Source organism: Botryllus schlosseri, chromosome 10 (assembly GCF_051294905.1).
Source record: "Botryllus schlosseri isolate E-star chromosome 10, Bs_hap1, whole genome shotgun sequence".
Taxonomy (NCBI): domain Eukaryota; kingdom Metazoa; phylum Chordata; class Ascidiacea; order Stolidobranchia; family Styelidae; genus Botryllus; species Botryllus schlosseri.
Genome location: NC_137245.1, coordinates 11,842,752 through 11,861,953, shown reverse-complemented (window position 1 = coordinate 11,861,953; position 19,202 = coordinate 11,842,752). Strand labels below are relative to the sequence as shown.

The 19,202-nt window shown below is 37.4% G+C and overlaps 2 long non-coding RNA genes across 2 annotated transcripts in view; one reads left to right on the top strand and one right to left on the bottom strand.

Annotated features, from left to right (window-relative positions):
• LOC145448503 (uncharacterized) overlaps positions 1-19,202 on the bottom strand; it is a 224,735-nt gene that overhangs the window by 30,511 nt on the left and 175,022 nt on the right. The gene's annotated exons all lie outside the window — the stretch shown is intronic.
• On the top strand, positions 1,973-18,500 carry LOC145448933 (uncharacterized). Its single transcript, XR_013918071.1, has 2 exons — positions 1,973-2,440; positions 18,033-18,500. It is a non-coding gene; the product is annotated as an uncharacterized LOC145448933 (long non-coding RNA).

Below are 19,202 nucleotides of genomic sequence, written 5' to 3'. Positions count from 1 at the left end.
AAGCCTAGAAGTGGGCAGTGGCACAAGTCGGCAGCCACGAAATAAAAATGCAGAATATTGGCCTGGTGTAAATGACCATAGCAGTTGACACACACCATGAATATCACAAACAACAACAACGCCATCGTTCGTGGCTTGGTCACGGCGACAATCTGATAAATGGATGGCACGGCATTGACTGTGTGGTCAACGATTTGCTGTTTAGCTGTGATCACCTTTCACGAGAAGGAAAATAGAAATACGTTAGCTTGTACATAGGCGTACAGTGCATTCTAGGTTATCTGACGATAGATAACTAACCTACGGATAGATACGCAACACCCATCGTCACGCTTGCTTGCCCAGAGTCAGTTACTGCTCAGCAATAAGAACGCAGCATAATAATTGCTTATCCCATAGGTCAGTGGTTCTCAACCGCCGGTCCGCGGACCGGTGCCGGTCCGCGACGACATTCCTGCCGGTCCGCGGGGTATATTACAATTTTATACCTTAATTTCAAGATGGAATGTTGAAGGCGACAAGTACAGATAATATATATACGAGCTGACTCATCATTAAACAGCGCAGTTTGTGCGATCATTCGTTTTTGTTTTATTCATTTCGGGCAGGACCGTAACTGGGACCCCCCAAACCGCCCAATTCGAGAGGGGCCGAGCTTGAAAAGATCCCACAATTATTTTGCAAATGGACATAAATCATAGTGTGAATTTTTTGAAACTTTTGTAAACATTTTACAACTTCTTTTCGCGCTTTGCGCGATTTAGTGTCACTAAATGCCATGCTTATAGGTGCCCTTTTCCGAGAAATACGCATGATTTATATAAATAGGCATTTCCGCGTCAGCCATTACAGCGCCGCGACGTACCAACACAAGTTCAGGCTAACATGGGACTCCGAAAGTTGTGCCAAAAATTCTGCAGCGAGAATACCGATTCAGTCATGAATGATCGGAAATTTTCGCTATTGGCGCGATTAAGGTGCATAAACTTTCTGCTTACACTGAGTAGAATGAATGTGCTCCCAAGTACAGGTGAAAACAACCACCCAACTGTAGGGTCTGGGGGTGAATCCCTCGGAAGTTTGGCTTATCGCCCTGTGTGGGCCCAAGACCAGTGTTTTTGGGGTGAGCTGACGAGGTAATTTTTCGGCCTGGGTTTGCGCAAGGCCGGTACATCTGCTGTAAGGTGTTGTCTTGCGGCACGCATTGTTTTCGTAGTTGCCAGAGTAGCCTGCGTCTGGTGGCAGTGTGCAATGAGCAAGGTAGCACGACAAGGTGCTATTGGTTCTACTCCGAAACGCTTTTTCTCTCGATATTGTCAAAGAGAAGAATATTATTCGTGTTGGCGTGGACGGTTAAGACCACGGCCTTCGGCGCGAAAGACTGTAAACGACTCTCGGCTGTAGCACGTTTATCTTGACAAGGCAATTTTATCTCGACTCAGCAAACTCACTACCATAAAATCACATGGATGCCATCAAGAAGATAATTAATTACGATTAAAACCCTCTAAATGTCACATTCTAGCATATTAAAATTGCAAAAAACGGTTGCATACTTTACATATTGGCTTCATTTCAATTTTGAAAGTTCACCGGTCCGCCAGACATTTTTGGAAATTTTACCGGTCCGCGAGGTGAAAAAGGTTGAGAACCACTGCCATAGGTGACGACCGACCGACGCTCAAATTTAATAAAGTTGATCTTATCTGAAAGCTACTGTCGCGCTGGTTTCAAAAATATACATTAAAATCTGATCAGGGCAACGGAACTCCCACGAAATGCACCTTAAAGTACGAAAATCGGCATTGTCCTGAACAGTGAACAATCGCAAGCACGCAAGGGCCATTGTTATATTTATTGTGCTGCGTCGCTGCGATTGTTTATAACAATGGCGATTTTCAGACTTTGAAGGCTATTTCGGCGTGGTTCCATTGCCTTGATGAAATTTAAATGTATATAAATGGTGATATCTCATGCGGCCTTCCTGACAGCGAATTTCGACTGTCTGTATACTTGGAATGCAGGATTAACTTAAGGCATAATAATGGTTAACAAATGCTGTGTTTATGGCTGTAAGTCTGGATATTTGACAACTGGGAAAAAGGTTTCGTCATTTCGCTTTCCATTTTATGATTTGGAGTTACGAAAAAAATGGATATCTTTTGTGAATAGGCGCGATTGGGAGCCGACTACGAATTCTGTAATTTGTGTTCTACACTTGGAATCAAAGTACATCAAAGACTTTGACTCGCGAAAAAATTTACGTTGGGACGAAAAACCAGTCCCTTCCATTAGATCCGAGCAGGAGCTGCAGCGGCGTTCACTGATCCCGACTGTGACTCTTTGCAGAAAACCACCGAAGCAAAGGGTATTTCAGAAAGATGAGTTGAAAGATTTCCAGCTGGCTGACAAAATAAGCAGCTTATCAGATTTGACGGAAGTAGTAAGGGTACCTGAATTTGTTACGCACCAATCAGAGAGCGCCACGTCATCCTAATTGCCACGCCCATTTTCATGCCCTAAGGGTACATTCATCTGCTACGTCATCTGTGCCACATCATCAAGCGCCACGCCTATAGTGCCACATCATCCATCCATTGCTATATCATCGCTGCATTGATTGCCGCATCTTGATACTTTTCTCAGATATTGTATTATGTGTATTTAGGACTAATATCATCCGTCCATATTTTTTAAACTTTATTTTATGTGTACAAGTTACGGTTTCTGCAGTTTCCACATTTTACGACTTATGATTGCCGCGTCAAATCTTACCTTAGCTAGAATCGACAGATTTTCTATTATGTGTATTTAGGACTATGTATTTAAATTCCTATTCAGATTATACATAAATGCGAAAACTATGATGTCTATGCAAGGCTATATTCTCCGGATAATATTATTAATATCAAAATTCTACACATTATCACTAATTACTTAATATAAAATCCGATTTTGAGCGCTGCGACTTGATAATATGAATCCCTACGCTTCTGATGCATGATTTTTTGTGATAAGGACCCAGGTAACATTCAGAGTCTGCAACGATTGTTTGGGTATACATTATAGCAATACCCCACTAAACTATAGGCGGTTATATTACTCTATTGGTCAGAGATAACTCATCCTTCCATATTTTTAAACTTGATTTTACGTATACAAGTTACGCTCTCTGCAGCCCCACATTTTACGAATTATTTTCATTAGACGCAGGCAAGCGATTCTCCAGTTCGGAGGTACGGAAACAAATCACTCGCATGTGCGCGTTCCGAATAGTCTTGTAGAATTTTCTAAAGTCGTAACAGCTTAGTAGCATATACGCGAATCCCAAGGTGAAAATAATCGAACGAACTATAGCCGCAGGCGTGCGATTCGCAGGGCTTTATTTATACAAACACTTTCGATGCCTGTACGCGAACCCCAGCGTTATAACGATTAGGTCTAATTAGCACGTTCTGAAGCCGTAAATTTAGTCAACATCATTGAGATGTCCATGATTTAAATATGGTGATCGAGTGTGACAATAGCACTCGTCAAGGTTAGACAAACATAACCTTAAACTACTCTCTACTTCACAAAATATAAAGAACGAACACCTTCGCCGCAGGTACGCGATCCCCGACGTTATAATGATAGTGCCAAATTAGCCGCATGAAAGCGAGTCTAATGAATATAACGACAGACACCAAGTTAGTTGAAAAGTAAAACTAATCGTGACCGATGCAAGACGGATTGAAACAGCGCTTTCGCTCGATTCTTGTAGTGACCACATTTCATACGGTTCAGTCCTTTTCATGTCACTAGAATAAGGGTGAATAAACCGACAGTGAAACGCCGCCGACGTCTTATAACGTAATAATGTAAGCTGCGTCGGGTGCTGCTATAATGTTAGGAGCGAATATAGTAGAAAGTCCACGTCTGGACACCTGTAAGCAGCTGCGCATACTACCGTAGTAAAACGCATAGCAGAATTCACGCAAAAGTCGATATTGCTTTGTGATGATTTTGATGTTGTTCCATACCGATTGGGAATATAGGACTCCTAATTCCTTAACTAACTACATAATCCCTAGTAACGTAGTCAGACGCATAACGGAATTTACGCAAATCGGTATTGCTCTGCGATAATTTTGACCACTATGTTTTGATAATAACTTGCTTCCGAGAAATAGATAACATTCATTATACGTTAGATGATACTTTTCCTTTATATTCTATTATGTGTATTTAGGGCTAATGCGACATCACTATGTTGGCGACAGGCCTGATTTGAACACGCTAATTTTGCAAATTAAACTTATCACCCACCACGAACACTCAATGAAGAGCACCCTGGAGCACCCACATAAATGCTCCACAATTTGTGACGTATAATATACTGAGCATATAATAAGCTGACAAAACTGATACTTGAGTACTCCGAAATGAACAAGTATTTTACCTTTACACGACGTTTTTGTAAAATGAATACTAATGGTACGCGAATGATCATAGACTAAGCTTGCTTTCAGAGTTGGAAACTAAATGCATATGAAAATTTAACTATGTTTTCCCCTCACGCATCAGATGTAGGCCTACTCAAGTGTTTATGAGGCGGCGAATAGTTCGAAGGTTGTTGGTATGCAAGGACGTCACATAGAATTGTGGAGTTTTCTGTAAACTATAATCCAGTGATCTATTTTCAATCACTATACTTTTATTAATCTAAACTAAGTACTGTTAGTAGGCAAATCCTAGAAAAGTATCCTCTGATAAAAGCAGGAGTAATTCGTTATCTGTGAAATAAATAGATAGCGCGCAATATGAGCGGTGTTACGATGACTGACAAATACTTTGAAATAATGCATAGAAGTAGCGATTTCGAACTGCGTAAAAAGTTAGTCGAGCTCACGCATTTTCCATTTTCAAAAGTCGACGTTTTTTGTAAAATGAATAATAATTTTGATAAAAAATAAAAAAGAGCGAAAAATTACATTTTATCTCGGAACGCAACAAGAAAAATCGTATGAGCTTGTAAACTACTTATTTATGACATAATAATAATTCTACTTGTACACTTATTCACATTTTATAACACTTTTAGTAATACTTAACGGTTTCAGTTTTAAATAAAACTCGGAATATAAACTAATCGAAAAATTCGGTAACCAATTTCGCGTAGGCTATGCATACAGATGAGGGAAGTTACATCAACGCGTGTTAACTAGTTGTATTATGTAGCTTGTAATTCATGCAAGTTTCGAAATTTCTACACCGAGTCTTTTTAAAGTAGATAGAAACGAAAAACAATTACGCCTAGGCTATGCATACAAATGAGGAAAGTTCCATCAACGCGTGTTAACTAGTTGTATCGAGTTATCGAATGAGTTTTTTCCTTACATCAAAACAACTAGAATGTGTAACTACATTAAAAAACGTTCCTAACCCTTAACGCACCCGCGATAAATCGTACAAGCAACAAGTTTCGAGTAATCGAAATCGCGCCCCCTGAATTCAAAGCTTATTTCGAGATCTAAGCTACTTTGAAAATGAGGATCCTAGGATTTGCTTGAGTTTCATCTATATTTTACAATGCGTTTTCGCGTTCCAGAATGACTTATGTCAATGAAAAATAGCCATTGATCATGGTTTTGTTTTTGAAAGATGTCGCGATGCCGGTGAATTTTATAGTTCTTGTAAAAAGTTGTTTGTACACAATATATGTTTAAAGTAAGTCCTACGCATTCATGATTTCGTCCGAGTTCGTATTTTAGTAATATATACTAATTTACGATAGCGCGTTTGTAACTTGTGCAAGTACAGGAATATCATAGTTCTTGAACCGTGCTCAATGCTTAATAGAGCATTTTTGCTATTTTTCATCGCCATAAGTCATTCTGGACCGCCTAAACGCATCGTACGATATAGATGAAAGTTATGCAAATCCTAGGATCCTCATTTTCAAAGTAGCTAAGATCTCGAAATAAGCTCTGACTTGCTATTCTCCTCAAAGCATGGAATTATCAAGAGTATCACCTTCGATCACTGAAGAAACGGATGAAATTATATTCGAAGCATATTCCTTGACCAGGAATTTTATCATGTACGAACTCGACGGCTCATGCGTTAAGGTAAATACGAAAGCAGAGAGAACCTTACGTCGAGTTGGGGATGAAATATTCGAGCGACATCGAACTGTCCTAAACGCAGTCTCCAAACGTCTCCGCTATTTGCACTTTTTCACATTTTATAACACCTTAAGTAGTACTTAACAGTTTTAGTTTTAAATAAAATACGGAATATAAACTAATCGAAAAATTCGGTTTTTGCGTGCATCTGTTTTGCGGGAGCGTATAGCACGTACCTATACATAGTCAACTTTAATAACTGAATTACCATGCTTAACATTGAATCCCAACTCTAAACTTGATACGTAGATGTAGGACATTATGGCAATGCACCATGCTAAATTTCATCACACATCTAATGATGGAACACCTTTAAAACTAACGCAGTCGAATACCGACTTTTACGCGTATCTGTTTTGCGTGAACTTAGCATATACCTATACATAGTCAATTTTAATAGCAGAATTACCGTGTTAAACATTGAATTCCCACCTTGAAAGTTGGTACGCGGTTATAGGACATTATAAAAATGCACCATACCAAATCCCATCAGACATTTCATGATGGAACAACTTTAAAACTAACGCGGCTCTACATCGACTTTTTGCGTACATCTGTTTTGCGGGAGCGTATAGCACGTACCCATACATAGCCAACTTTAATAACGGAATTACCATGCATTGAATCCCAACTCTAAACTTGATACGTAGTTGTAGGGCATTATGGCTATGCACCATGCTAAATTTCATCACACATCTAATGATGGAACACCTTTGAAACTATCGCAGTCGAATACCGACTTTTACGCATATCTGTTTTTCGTGAACATAGCATATACCCATACATAGTCAATTTTAATAACAGAATTAGCATGCTAAACATTAAATTCTCACCTTGAACGTTGGTACGCAGTTGTAGGACATAATAACAATGCACCATACCAAATTTCGTCAGACATTTCATGATGTAACACCTTCAAAACCAACGCAGTTCTATACAGACTTTTGGCTAAATCTGTTTTTCCGTAGCGTAGCACGTACCTAAACATAGTCAACTTTATTAACGGAATTACCATGTTAATATTCGACTCCCTACCTTGAAACTCGGTACGCAGTTGTAAGACATTATGACAATGCACCATGTCAAATTTTGCAAGTACTTTATCTTTACACGACGTTTTTTGTAAAATGAATACTAATTTTATTGAAAAAATAAAAAATAAAAAAGAGCGAAAAATTACATTATATCCCGGAACGCAACAAGAAAAATCGTATGAATTTGTAAACTACTTGTTCATGACATAATAATAATTCTACTTGTACACTTTTTCACATTTTATAACACTTTAAGTAATACTTAACAGTTTCAGTTTTAAATAAAAGACGGAATATAAACTAATCGAAAAATTCGGTAACCAATTTCGCGTAGGCTATGCATGCATACAAATGAGGAAAGTTACATCAACGCGTGTTAAAGTAGCTGTATCGAGTTATCGAATGATTTTCTCCTTACATCAAAACAACTAGAATGTATAACTAAATTAAAAAACGTATCTAAATGAGCTCCAGGGCATTGTGATTATGCTGCATACCAAATTTCATCACACATTTCATGATGGAACAACTTTAAAACTAACGCAGTTCTATAGCAACTTTTGCCTAAATCTGTTTTCGGTAGCGTGTACATATACATAGTCAGATTTAATAACAGAATTATCATGCTAATATGTGACTCCTCACCTTGAAACTTGGTACGTAGTTGTAGGACATTGTGATTATGCAGCATACCAAATTTCCTCACGCATTTCATAATGGAACAACTTTAAAACTAACGCGGTTCTACATCGACTTTTTGCGTACATCTGTTTTGCGTGGGGGCGTATAGCACGTACCTATACATAGTTAACTTTAACAACGGAATTACCATGCTTAACATTGAATCCCAACTCGAAACTTGATACGTAGTTGTAGAACATTATGGCAATGCACCATGCTAAATTTCATCACACATCTAATGATGGAACACCTTTAAAACTAACGCAGTCGAATACCGACTTTTACGCATATCTGTTTTGCGTGAACATAGCATATACCTATACATAGTCAATTTTAATAGCAGAATTACCGTGTTAAACATTGAATTCCCACCTTGAAAGTTGGTACGCGGTTATAGGAGATTATAACAATTCACCATACCAAATCCCATCACACATTTCATGATGGAACAACTTTAAAACTAACGCGGCTCTACATCGACTTTTTGCGTACATCTGTTTTGTGGGAGCGTATAGCACGTAGCCTACCCATACATAGCCAACTTTAATAACGGAATTACCATGCTTAACATTGAATCCCAACTCGAAACTTGATACGTAGTTATAGGACATTATGGCAATTCACCATGCTAAATTTCATCACACATCTAATGGTGGAACACCTTTGAAACTATCGCAGTCGAATACCAACTTTTACGCATATCTGTTTTTCGTGAACATAGCATATACCCATACATAGTCAATTTTAATAACAGAATTAGCATGCTAAACATTAAATTCTCACCTTGAACGTTGATACGCGGTTGTAGGACATAATAACAATGCACCATACCAAATTTCGTCAGACATTTCATGATGTAACACCTTTAAAACTAACGCAGTTCTATACCAACTTCGCGTGAATCTGTTTGCGGGAGCGTAGCACGTACCTATGCGTGATCAACTTTAGTGATGGAATTACATATGTAATTAAGTTTCAACACTTTTACAATGATTCGTCTTGCTTCCTATAACATCCCACTCGAGAAAATGCGTCGTAGGATATAGATGAAACTAGCACAACTCATCAAGACCGCTGAAAACAGTACATTTCAACATTTAGTAGCAGTAAATTTCTAGTAAAGTACAAGACGTGATGATTTCCGAGTGAGTTAAAAAGTAAGTATTGCAGGTATAGTTTACCTGAAAACCGAATACTCTGAAATAGAAGTAGATGCAGTGTAAATAGTTAATCACTTGATTAAGTTTAGTGCAAGCAGATAAAACCTATACTTGAGTAGTACAAAATGCACGAGTACTTCGCTATCGCCTCCCTCCACGTAATAAGTTTCTACGGTTTAAGACTGCTTTTACCGATACTCGTCGGCTTCAGTTTTAGATAGAATTCGGAAACCAAATAATTTCATAAACATAAGCTAATTTAATGAATTTACTCGAATGTACTATGCCGCGCTGATAAGATTAATTATAATATACTTATCATGTTACAGCGATTTTTCTAGCGTAGAAAATCTTTAAAATGTAGTAAGCAGGCCAAATGAAGATATTCGTTGAGCTGAATAAACATAAAAAATACTCTAGACTACTTTATCGGTACTTTACAGTTACAGTTTTAGATAAAATTTGTCCCTTTCACCTATAATTACAACTCCTCGCTATCTAAACATGTTTAGAATATATTATTTGCGATGATACGAACCCGTGAAGTACTCAAGTTGCTTTTCGTAGGATATAGATGAAACTGACAACACTCACCAAGACCAGTGATCCACTGAAAAAAGTAAATTGTAGCAGTAAAGTCCCACTAAAGTACAAGAAGTAATGATTTCCCAGTTAGTTAAAAAGTAAGTATTGAGGTATAGTTTGGTCGAAAAAGCGAAAAACTCTGAAATAGAAGTAGATGCAGTGTAAATAGGTAATCACCTCATTAAGTATAGCGCAAGCAGGCCAAACCTATACTTAAGTACTGCAAATGTACAAGTACTTCGCTATGTTCTCCTTCCACGTAAAAAGTGACTAGGTTTTAGAGTACTTTATCGGTACTCGACAGTTTCAGTGTTAGATAAAATTTGGTAAGACTTTAAATTTTAAAGTAGTTTGAGCTTACGTTTGTATCACCTTGACAAGTAACATTATCAGACATGAAAATGATACTATCACCGAATATAGAAGTTAACACGCGTCAATGTGTTTCGGAATTCACGAGAAATTGCTTACTAAGAGAAGTATATTGTTGTATACACAATAGTGGAGAGAATATTTAAAATGTAGTAAGCAGGCCGATGGGTATTCGTTTAGTTGTATAGGCATAAAAAACATTCCCGCGCGCTCTTAAACAAAACACTTCCTAACCCTACCACCTAATACTAAGACGCGCGCGGGAATGTTTTTTATGCCTATACAACTAAACGAATACCCATCGGCCTGCTTACTACATTTTAAATATTCTCTCCACTATTGTGTATACAACAATATACTTCTCTTAGTAAGCAATTTCTCGTGAATTCCGAAACACATTGACGCGTGTTAACTTCTATATTCGGTGATAGTATCATTTTCATGTCTGATAATGTTACTTGTCAAGGTGATACAAACGTAAGCTCAAACTACTTTAAAATTTAAAGTCTTACCAAATTTTATCTAACACTGAAACTGTCGAGTACCGATAAAGTACTCTAAAACCTAGTCACTTTTTACGTGGAAGGAGAACATAGCGAAGTACTTGTACATTTGCAGTACTTAAGTATAGGTTTGGCCTGCTTGCGCTATACTTAATGAGGTGATTACCTATTTACACTGCATCTACTTCTATTTCAGAGTTTTTCGCTTTTTCGACCAAACTATACCTCAATACTTACTTTTTAACTAACTGGGAAATCATTACTTCTTGTACTTTAGTGGGACTTTACTGCTACAATTTACTTTTTTCAGTGGATCACTGGTCTTGGTGAGTGTTGTCAGTTTCATCTATATCCTACGAAAAGCAACTTGAGTACTTCACGGGTTCGTATCATCGCAAATAATATATTCTAAACATGTTTAGATAGCGAGGAGTTGTAATTATAGGTGAAAGGGACAAATTTTATCTAAAACTGTAACTGTAAAGTACCGATAAAGTAGTCTAGAGTATTTTTTATGTTTATTCAGCTCAACGAATATCTTCATTTGGCCTGCTTACTACATTTTAAAGATTTTCTACGCTAGAAAAATCGCTGTAACATGATAAGTATATTATAATTAATCTTATCAGCGCGGCATAGTACATTCGAGGAAATTCATTAAATTAGCTTATGTTTATGAAATTATTTGGTTTCCGAATTCTATCTAAAACTGAAGCCGACGAGTATCGGTAAAAGCAGTCTTAAACCGTAGAAACTTATTACGTGGAGGGAGGCGATAGCGAAGTACTCGTGCATTTTGTACTACTCAAGTATAGGTTTTATCTGCTTGCACTAAACTTAATCAAGTGATTAACTATTTACACTGCATCTACTTCTATTTCAGAGTATTCGGTTTTCAGGTAAACTATACCTGCAATACTTACTTTTTAACTCACTCGGAAATCATCACGTCTTGTACTTTACTAGAAATTTACTGCTACTAAATGTTGAAATGTACTGTTTTCAGCGGTCTTGATGAGTTGTGCTAGTTTCATCTATATCCTACGACGCATTTTCTCGAGTGGGATGTTATAGGAAGCAAGACGAATCATTGTAAAAGTGTTGAAACTTAATTACATATGTAATTCCATCACTAAAGTTGATCACGCATAGGTACGTGCTACGCTCCCGCAAACAGATTCACGCGAAGTTGGTATAGAACTGCGTTAGTTTTAAAGGTGTTACATCATGAAATGTCTGACGAAATTTGGTATGGTGCATTGTTATTATGTCCTACAACCGCGTATCAACGTTCAAGGTGAGAATTTAATGTTTAGCATGCTAATTCTGTTATTAAAATTGACTATGTATGGGTATATGCTATGTTCACGAAAAACAGATATGCGTAAAAGTTGGTATTCGACTGCGATAGTTTCAAAGGTGTTCCACCATTAGATGTGTGATGAAATTTAGCATGGTGAATTGCCATAATGTCCTATAACTACGTATCAAGTTTCGAGTTGGGATTCAATGTTAAGCATGGTAATTCCGTTATTAAAGTTGGCTATGTATGGGTAGGCTACGTGCTATACGCTCCCACAAAACAGATGTACGCAAAAAGTCGATGTAGAGCCGCGTTAGTTTTAAAGTTGTTCCATCATGAAATGTGTGATGGGATTTGGTATGGTGAATTGTTATAATCTCCTATAACCGCGTACCAACTTTCAAGGTGGGAATTCAATGTTTAACACGGTAATTCTGCTATTAAAATTGACTATGTATAGGTATATGCTATGTTCACGCAAAACAGATATGCGTAAAAGTCGGTATTCGACTGCGTTAGTTTTAAAGGTGTTCCATCATTAGATGTGTGATGAAATTTAGCATGGTGCATTGCCATAATGTTCTACAACTACGTATCAAGTTTCGAGTTGGGATTCAATGTTAAGCATGGTAATTCCGTTGTTAAAGTTAACTATGTATAGGTACGTGCTATACGCCCCCACGCAAAACAGATGTACGCAAAAAGTCGATGTAGAACCGCGTTAGTTTTAAAGTTGTTCCATTATGAAATGCGTGAGGAAATTTGGTATGCTGCATAAGCACAATGTCCTACAACTACGTACCAAGTTTCAAGGTGAGGAGTCACATATTAGCATGATAATTCTGTTATTAAATCTGACTATGTATATGTACACGCTACCGAAAACAGATTTAGGCAAAAGTTGCTATAGAACTGCGTTAGTTTTAAAGTTGTTCCATCATGAAATGTGTGATGAAATTTGGTATGCAGCATAATCACAATGCCCTGGAGCTCATTTAGATACGTTTTTTAATTTAGTTATACATTCTAGTTGTTTTGATGTAAGGAGAAAATCATTCGATAACTCGATACAGCTACTTTAACACGCGTTGATGTAACTTTCCTCATTTGTATGCATGCATAGCCTACGCGAAATTGGTTACCGAATTTTTCGATTAGTTTATATTCCGTCTTTTATTTAAAACTGAAACTGTTAAGTATTACTTAAAGTGTTATAAAATGTGAAAAAGTGTACAAGTAGAATTATTATTATGTCATGAACAAGTAGTTTACAAATTCATACGATTTTTCTTGTTGCGTTCCGGGATATAATGTAATTTTTCGCTCTTTTTTATTTTTTATTTTTTCAATAAAATTAGTATTCATTTTACAAAAAACGTCGTGTAAAGATAAAGTACTTGCAAAATTTGACATGGTGCATTGTCATAATGTCTTACAACTGCGTACCGAGTTTCAAGGTAGGGAGTCGAATATTAACATGGTAATTCCGTTAATAAAGTTGACTATGTTTAGGTACGTGCTACGCTACGGAAAAACAGATTTAGCCAAAAGTCTGTATAGAACTGCGTTGGTTTTGAAGGTGTTACATCATGAAATGTCTGACGAAATTTGGTATGGTGCATTGTTATTATGTCCTACAACTGCGTACCAACGTTCAAGGTGAGAATTTAATGTTTAGCATGCTAATTCTGTTATTAAAATTGACTATGTATGGGTATATGCTATGTTCACGAAAAACAGATATGCGTAAAAGTCGGTATTCGACTGCGATAGTTTCAAAGGTGTTCCATCATTAGATGTGTGATGAAATTTAGCATGGTGCATAGCCATAATGCCCTACAACTACGTATCAAGTTTAGAGTTGGGATTCAATGCATGGTAATTCCGTTATTAAAGTTGGCTATGTATGGGTACGTGCTATACGCTCCCGCAAAACAGATGTACGCAAAAAGTCGATGTAGAGCCGCGTTAGTTTTAAAGTTGTTCCATCATGAAATGTCTGATGGGATTTGGTATGGTGCATTTTTATAATGTCCTATAACCGCGTACCAACTTTCAAGGTGGGAATTCAATGTTTAACACGGTAATTCTGCTATTAAAATTGACTATGTATAGGTGTATGCTAAGTTCACGCAAAACAGATACGCGTAAAAGTCGGTATTCGACTGCGTTAGTTTTAAAGGTGTTCCATCATTAGATGTGTGATGAAATTTAGCATGGTGCATTGCCATAATGTCCTACATCTACGTATCAAGTTTAGAGTTGGGATTCAATGTTAAGCATGGTAATTCAGTTATTAAAGTTGACTATGTATAGGTACGTGCTATACGCTCCCGCAAAACAGATGCACGCAAAAACCGAATTTTTCGATTAGTTTATATTCCGTATTTTATTTAAAACTAAAACTGTTAAGTACTACTTAAGGTGTTATAAAATGTGAAAAAGTGCAAATAGCGGAGACGTTTGGAGACTGCGTTTAGGACAGTTCGATGTCGCTCGAATATTTCATCCCCAACTCGACGTAAGGTTCTCTCTGCTTTCGTATTTACCTTAACGCATGAGCCGTCGAGTTCGTACATGATAAAATTCCTGGTCAAGGAATATGCTTCGAATATAATTTCATCCGTTTCTTCAGTGATCGAAGGTGATACTCTTGATAATTCCATGCTTTGAGGAGAATAGCAAGTCAGAGCTTATTTCGAGATCTTAGCTACTTTGAAAATGAGGATCCTAGGATTTGCATAACTTTCATCTATATCGTACGATGCGTTTACGCGGTCCAGAATGACTTATGGCGATGAAAAATAGCAAAAATGCTCTATTAAGCATTGAGCACGGTTCAAGAACTATGATATTCCTGTACTTGCACAAGTTACAAACGCGCTATCGTAAATTAGTATATATTACTAAAATACGAACTCGGACGAAATCATGAATGCGTAGGACTTACTTTAAACATATATTGTGTACAAACAACTTTTTACAAGAACTATAAAATTCACCGGCATCGCGACATCTTTCAAAAACAAAACCATGATCAATGGCTATTTTTCATTGACATAAGTCATTCTGGAACGCGAAAACGCATTGTAAAATATAGATGAAACTCAAGCAATACCTAGGATCCTCATTTTCAAAGTAGCTTAGATCTCGAAATAAGCTTTGAATTCAGGGGGCGCGATTTCGATTACTCGAAACTTGTTGCTTGTACGATTTATCGCGGGTGCGTTAAGGGTTAGGAACGTTTTTTAATGTAGTTACACATTCTAGTTGTTTTGATGTAAGGAAAAAACTCATTCGATAACTCGATACAACTAGTTAACACGCGTTGATGGAACTTTCCTCATTTGTATGCATAGCCTAGGCGTAATTGTTTTTCGTTTCTATCTACTTTAAAAAGACTCGGTGTAGAAATTTCGAAACTTGCATGAATTACAAGCTACATAATACAACTAGTTAACACGCGTTGATGTAACTTCCCTCATCTGTATGCATAGCCTACGCGAAATTGGTTACCGAATTTTTCGATTAGTTTATATTCCGAGTTTTATTTAAAACTGAAACCGTTAAGTATTACTAAAAGTGTTATAAAATGTGAATAAGTGTACAAGTAGAATTATTATTATGTCATAAATAAGTAGTTTACAAGCTCATACGATTTTTCTTGTTGCGTTCCGAGATAAAATGTAATTTTTCGCTCTTTTTTATTTTTTATTAAAATTATTATTCATTTTACAAAAAACGTCGACTTTTGAAAATGGAAAATGCGTGAGCTCGACTAACTTTTTACGCAGTTCGAAATCGCTACTTCTATGCATTATTTCAAAGTATTTGTCAGTCATCGTAACACCGCTCATATTGCGCGCTATCTATTTATTTCACAGATAACGAATTACTCCTGCTTTTATCAGAGGATACTTTTCTAGGATTTGCCTACTAACAGTACTTAGTTTAGATTAATAAAAGTATAGTGATTGAAAATAGATCACTGGATTATAGTTTACAAAAAACTCCACAATTCTATGTGACGTCCTTGCATACCAACAACCTTCGAACTATTCGCCGCCTCATAAACACTTGAGTAGGCCTACATCTGATGCGTGAGGGGAAAACATAGTTAAATTTTCATATGCATTTAGTTTCCAACTCTGAAAGCAAGCTTAGTCTATGATCATTCGCGTACCATTAGTATTCATTTTACAAAAACGTCGTGTAAAGGTAAAATACTTGTTCATTTCGGAGTACTCAAGTATCAGTTTTGTCAGCTTATTATATGCTCAGTATATTATACGTCACAAATTGTGGAGCATTTATGTGGGTGCTCCAGGGTGCTCTTCATTGAGTGTTCGTGGTGGGTGATAAGTTTAATTTGCAAAATTAGCGTGTTCAAATCAGGCCTGTCGCCAACATAGTGATGTCGCATTAGCCCTAAATACACATAATAGAATATAAAGGAAAAGTATCATCTAACGTATAATGAATGTTATCTATTTCTCGGAAGCAAGTTATTATCAAAACATAGTGGTCAAAATTATCGCAGAGCAATACCGATTTGCGTAAATTCCGTTATGCGTCTGACTACGTTACTAGGGATTATGTAGTTAGTTAAGGAATTAGGAGTCCTATATTCCCAATCGGTATGGAACAACATCAAAATCATCACAAAGCAATATCGACTTTTGCGTGAATTCTGCTATGCGTTTTACTACGGTAGTATGCGCAGCTGCTTACAGGTGTCCAGACGTGGACTTTCTACTATATTCGCTCCTAACATTATAGCAGCACCCGACGCAGCTTACATTATTACGTTATAAGACGTCGGCGGCGTTTCACTGTCGGTTTATTCACCCTTATTCTAGTGACATGAAAAGGACTGAACCGTATGAAATGTGGTCACTACAAGAATCGAGCGAAAGCGCTGTTTCAATCCGTCTTGCATCGGTCACGATTAGTTTTACTTTTCAACTAACTTGGTGTCTGTCGTTATATTCATTAGACTCGCTTTCATGCGGCTAATTTGGCACTATCATTATAACGTCGGGGATCGCGTACCTGCGGCGAAGGTGTTCGTTCTTTATATTTTGTGAAGTAGAGAGTAGTTTAAGGTTATGTTTGTCTAACCTTGACGAGTGCTATTGTCACACTCGATCACCATATTTAAATCATGGACATCTCAATGATGTTGACTAAATTTACGGCTTCAGAACGTGCTAATTAGACCTAATCGTTATAACGCTGGGGTTCGCGTACAGGCATCGAAAGTGTTTGTATAAATAAAGCCCTGCGAATCGCACGCCTGCGGCTATAGTTCGTTCGATTATTTTCACCTTGGGATTCGCGTATATGCTACTAAGCTGTTACGACTTTAGAAAATTCTACAAGACTATTCGGAACGCGCACATGCGAGTGATTTGTTTCCGTACCTCCGAACTGGAGAATCGCTTGCCTGCGTCTAATGAAAATAATTCGTAAAATGTGGGGCTGCAGAGAGCGTAACTTGTATACGTAAAATCAAGTTTAAAAATATGGAAGGATGAGTTATCTCTGACCAATAGAGTAATATAACCGCCTATAGTTTAGTGGGGTATTGCTATAATGTATACCCAAACAATCGTTGCAGACTCTGAATGTTACCTGGGTCCTTATCACAAAAAATCATGCATCAGAAGCGTAGGGATTCATATTATCAAGTCGCAGCGCTCAAAATCGGATTTTATATTAAGTAATTAGTGATGATGTGTAGAATTTTGATATTAATAATATTATCCGGAGAATATAGCCTTGCATAGACATCATAGTTTTCGCATTTATGTATAATCTGAATAGGAATTTAAATACATAGTCCTAAATACACATAATAGAAAATCTGTCGATTCTAGCTAAGGTAAGATTTGACGCGGCAATCATAAGTCGTAAAATGTGGAAACTGCAGAAACCGTAACTTGTACACATAAAATAAAGTTTAAAAAATATGGACGGATGATATTAGTCCTAAATACACATAATACAATATCTGAGAAAAGTATCAAGATGCGGCAATCAATGCAGCGATGATATAGCAATGGATGGATGATGTGGCACTATAGGCGTGGCGCTTGATGATGTGGCACAGATGACGTAGCAGATGAATGTACCCTTAGGGCATGAAAATGGGCGTGGCAATTAGGATGACGTGGCGCTCTCTGATTGGTGCGTAACAAATTCAGGTACCCTTACTACTGACGGAGTCCCGCGCTCCAGAAGGCTATACCACGTACAAAAGAGATAATGAATATGTGATTTACTACCACATGGAATTCAATGATTTCCCAAAAGTCTCAAAAAGCATAAAGATTGACGATAAGTTGCATGTCAAATTGCAGTGTGATGGAAAGAATGTTCCTCTGCCTCCTTGGTTCACACAAGGCACAAATGCTACTTTGACTAAGTTTGGTGCATTACTTAACTTCCCGAAATATCTCGAAAATGTCCGAAATATCCGACAATTTACTGGATGAGCTTCAAAATCTAATATATTACAAGCCTGATGGTCACGCTCATATTCCGTATTCATCCGAAATGATTCGTTTCGCGCTCCTACTCCGGTACACATCAGCACAAGCTTATAGAATTCTTACAAGAAGCTTTCCCTTCCCATCAATGTCAACCTTGAGTCGGTACAGTAAAGGAAGCGTTGACTCGGTTAAAGTCCTTGGCGTTATGAAAGAAAATGGCGAGATCTCCACTGACATAGTGTTGATGGTAGATGAGATGTACTTACAGAAAGGTGTTCAATATCACGGTGGTAAATATTATGGAGCAGATGAAAGCGGTCACTTATATAAAGGCATTGTTGTAATGATGGTCCATTTTCTTCAAAAATCAACATCCATCGTGGTGAAGGCACTGCCAGAAACCGAAATTACGGGAAGATGGTTGGCAGAAGAATTACTGGATTGTATTGCCACTCTCAATGAGAATGGATTTTGCGTTCGAGGACTTGTATCAGATAATCATCCATCTAATGTGAAAGCATTTGAAATAATGCGAGAAAATTGCCCTAGCAATGATGAGTTCTCTTTTCGTTACACATCCTGCAAGAAAAAAACGTATCTCTTTTTTGATAATGTACATCTTGTAAAGAACATACGAAACAATTTGCTCCGAGCCAAGAAATTTGTTTTCCCACCATTCTCCTTCTGCATAAATTCTTCAATAATATCATCTCCGGGTGGATTCATTGCATGGAGCGACCTTCACAAGATCAGAGAATGTGACGATAAGCTGGATGCGAATTTGCGTAAGGCGCCGAAATTGACGTATATCTCTTTGCATCCGGGCAATAACAAGCAAAATGTTAATTTAGCTCTCGCTCCATTCCACGAATCGACTATTGCAGCTTGCAAAAGCTGCCTGCC